This window comes from Ctenopharyngodon idella, chromosome 21 (assembly GCF_019924925.1).
Source record: "Ctenopharyngodon idella isolate HZGC_01 chromosome 21, HZGC01, whole genome shotgun sequence".
Classification (NCBI taxonomy): domain Eukaryota; kingdom Metazoa; phylum Chordata; class Actinopteri; order Cypriniformes; family Xenocyprididae; genus Ctenopharyngodon; species Ctenopharyngodon idella.
The window spans coordinates 6,163,939-6,168,396 of NC_067240.1; the positions used below are offsets into that span (position 1 = coordinate 6,163,939).

A 4,458-nucleotide genomic window follows, 5' to 3' on the forward strand; every position below is an offset into this window, starting at 1 on the left:
AATAAAATTTACTGATATTCGTTGTGAGGTGTAAAATACTGTAATTTCTTTCTTACATTGCAATCTAATGGTTATTTTTCTTAAATGAGACCGATGATGTATGCAGCCTTCAAAGGGTGCAGCCCCTGAATTGGGACACAGCCATTGTTGAAAAATCTCTCGGCTTCCGTATCCCAAACGAAACGCGAAACGCTCTTGTTCTGGGTGATGTGTGTGTGCACGCTTATCAGGGAGAAGTGCCTATACAAGGAATTCCGCCCTTTGTTACGTGATAAAAGGCCATACTAGAAAAAAACTCTCCGAAACCTGTACTGAAACCTTAAGTAGTCATTTGGCACAGAAATACTCCATCATACGCCCAACTCGTGTCTTGAAACTTTGGCCATGTTTAGCATGACAATCCAACTCTTCAACAGTGTAAATAAGTCAGAATGCATGAAATAGCATTACACCCCCATTTTCTCCACACTTGAGCAGCATTGTTGCTCAACAATGTCTCGTAAGCAAAGACCAGCACATTTATCCACTAACCATTCAGAAACGTCCAGATGCATTCTAAAAGTTGTAACTTCTTCCCGAGTCTCTCCATCAGTGTCTGACTCCGGTTTGAACAATGTAAGGCTGAACACCGTTACTGACAAACGTCATTTTGGCTGCGTGAGATTCTCCAGCTTTGTTGTTGTTGAGCAACCGAAGCATGAGCTGTTAAAGCTCTGCCCTCTTCTGTAAAGGGTGCGGGGAGCAGCAGCTAATTTGCATCTAAAGGGACACACACAAAAACGGTGTGTTTTTGCTCTCACACAAATAGGGGCAAATTTGTTTTTCGCCTACTAAATAGCAAGGAAGTATGAAATTTCGGATGCAGCCTATGTCTCATTTCGAAGACTGTGTCTTCTGGAGGTTACATTTGTCATACATTATCAAGGATGTGTCATTTCAGAAAAGTACCATTATAAAATCAAAATTTCTTTTTAACACTTTTCCAAAATTCTTGAATTTTTGGGCACTTATTTTTAAATTTTAGTATATATACTAAAATCTAAAATAACTGCCCAAAAATTCAAGAATTTTGGAAAAGTGTTAGACACAGTACTAAAGGTAGGCCTATACCTCTAGGTGCAGTGGTGTTTGTTGGGAGCATTGCCCAAAAATGTTCAATGAGGAAAAGAGATTTTTATGGATATATTGTTATTTGAAAGCTAAAATACGATAACAGCTAGAGCTACACGATTAATCGTAAAAAGATCACGATCTCGATTCAAGCACCCACGCGATCCTACTTTATTAATGGCAACGATTCTCCCGCGTCTATTAAACCTTTGACAAAATCATACCGGAACGTTCAAATCTGTGTTCGTCCTGCCAGAGCCAGAGAGAGCCGTTTTGAATCACACATTAGTTATTTCTGTGTTACAAATATTCACATTATCACAGGAGTACTGAGATATAAGTTTTAAGTTAGTATTTAAACACCGATGTTTACGATAGCGATCAAAATTGATAGATAGAGTTGTTACGATAGAGTTGTTACGAACTTGGCATGTCAAATAACAGTTGTATCAATTACATCTAATTCCACTAGGTGTCGACAACTGACTGTTAAAAAATGTATTTGCCAATTTGTCATTGAATCGTTCATTCAAAGGATTTGTTCAAAAACACTGATTCATCCAGCAATGAAACAAGTATTTATTAACGAGTCATTGAATTCATTCAAAACCATTTTTTAAATAATTCATTCAAACATTTTCCATCAATTAGAGTCAGCAATTTATATTTTGACAGAACCTCTAGTAAATTACATGTTATTTTGTTTGGATGTATATTCAGAATCGTATGAGAATCGTGATCTCTATTTGAAACCAAAAAATCGTGTTTCTCATTTTATCCAGAATCGTGCAGTTCTACAGTGCACTGGAAGGAAGAAGATCCTCCAGGCTTGGTTCAATGGATTCAGAGACTGAAACAGGTTTGTACAATGGAAATAATGACTGCATGGAAAAATATTACACTATGTATAACTAAGACAGGTTAGACTATGATGACAAATATATCAACGAGGCTGATAAAGTTGCATATTAATGTAATGTGTTATCAGTTGTACTTGTTCGTTCCACAAAGAATGTATTGATGACATTTAATGACTAAAATAATTTGATATTATTTGATATTAAATTAAACAAATCAATAATTAATTATTGAATTAAAGTTGTCTAAAACAACATTAAGAAAGTAAAGTAACTAGTAAAATAACACAATTGCAGGTCTTATGAGGAACAGAGGCTGGAGAGTTTTCCAGTTCGGTGAAGATAAAGAACTGGCTGAACAAAACCAGCCAACACATAACATACCAAACCAGGGAGCCAATATATGTGATTATTCTGTTGTGTCAGAATTATACAGAATCCTGTGATAGTATATGGGACATATATAAATGCCATGCTCACAGTAGTTATTAGAATTATATGAAACGCTCTTCTCTTCATGTGGTTTTCCTCCTCTCTCTCTCTCACTCTCTCTCCTGGTCCTGACTGCTTTAGAGCTCTGAGAACAACCACAAGGAAAAACAACTGGATGGAGAGGAAGAGGAGGAACTGTGTTGAGAAGAACCATGTGTGTACATGAATGTTTTCTGAGATTACAATAAATAAACTATAGAAACAGGAGCCAAGAATAAATATCCAGACCACAGTGCATCAAATTACTCTATATCTGAGAGGTTTGTACTTCAAAAATGTTACAGGATGAACCACTGCCAGGTAACGCTCAACACAGATCAGACACTGAAACAGAGGACAGCCAGTGACAATTAGGCCTTGTAGAAACAGCGGTAAAAATGAGAGACTTGAAATGTACATTGGCAGTATAGCAAGTAAACTATTCAGACAGTTAACAAGCTCACAAATAGAGAGATTGAGATTGAAGAACTCTGATGCAACTCCACTTCCTGTTCCTGTGATGATGAGCCATATAACATAGATGTTTGCAGGAACACCAAACAGGAAATGTATGCCAAGTATACAGGTTTCAACAAAGTTCATTAGCCCAATGGACTGAGTTGTGGAGTTTGTAGATGTTTCAGATGTGGTGAAGTTCACTGTAGAGTTATTCATCTCCTCTGTGTTTGTCTTCTTATTTCAGCAGCTCAACCATACTGTATATAATACTGTAACTGTGATCTTTTTTTTTAAGGAGAACTGTAAATGAACCAGTTAATTCAGACTGAGTCAATAAAGGTTAACATAACATTTAAATATATTCATTCAGTATTAAACATAATACAATTACTTTGTAATACAAAGTTCCTACTTTAACCTCAATCAACCAGAACATCATTATTAAACGACTTCAAAATATGGTTGTATATATTCAATAGTATTTATGCTTAGCCTAAATTAAGCATATCATTTTCTTTAATACATTTCCTTTAAATTTATTTACTTCTGTTCAGAAAATTGCTCAGTCCAATTTTAACAATTTTAACTAAAAGCTTAAATGCATCCCAAAACATTTTCGGATGAACACAATTACACTCTTGGTTGATAGTACTGAGGTTAAAATAAGAAATCAAAAAGTTTTTATCACCTGAAGAGTGAAAGTCCAGTCTCTCTGGATGTCTATACACTTCTGTGCTGTGTTTTGGAGACAACAAGAATTTCAATCTGCTACACGTCACATAAAACACAAGATATGCACATTTTTAGACTGAACTTTTAAGGTATGTCAAAGAAAAAAAAAGTGTTATGACAGGATGTCAAGTGTAAAGCAATTAGTGGTTTGGACAACTGGTTTATTTTTAAGACAAAGCCCTTAGCATACTGAACCTGCATGGGACAAATATATATTTTCAACCAAAAGTTCATTGATGATATGAACGCATAAGTATCTCAGATAATAATGCCTTTCCAGCATGTCAGCATCATCAGTGACCATGAGATTTATCAACTGACTCCCAACTTCAATATTGAGGCTGAAAAAATGTTGTAATATTTTATTTTTACAGGATAAAACATAATCTATATGCCACAACTATCTTTATAAATCCAAAGACTTTCACAGGTGGAACAATTTGCTATATGTAAATGTTTGCTATGTAAATGTGTAGCGTGTCAGCGAATACATTGACAACTTTTTTTTTTTTTTCTTTTTTTTGAGTGTGTGTGTGTGTGTGTGTGTGTGTGTGTGTGTGTGTAAATATGGACACTGGACAGTCCAAAAATTTGCATGTGGCTGCAGGGGTTTAGATAGATTTCTTTTTTCTTTTTTTTCTTTTTTTAAACAACGAAAAGGTACTCAGACACGTTAAAACTTTTAAAACAATTTAAAACAATCTCATCAATCTCTGTGGCAACCCTCAGTATGGAAAAGGTGACACAAAATCACTGATGAACAGTTTTATAGAAAAAAAAAAATTCAAAATAGTAGCAACCAATTATGTGATGAACATGATCTACTAAA

The 4,458-nt window shown here is 35.1% G+C and overlaps 1 pseudogene; it reads right to left on the reverse strand.

The window, feature by feature from the left end:
- Positions 1 to 2,267: 2,267 nt before the first annotated feature.
- On the reverse strand, positions 2,268 to 3,113 carry LOC127504304 (C5a anaphylatoxin chemotactic receptor 1-like; annotated as a pseudogene).
- Between the last annotated feature and the right edge of the window lie 1,345 nt (positions 3,114 to 4,458).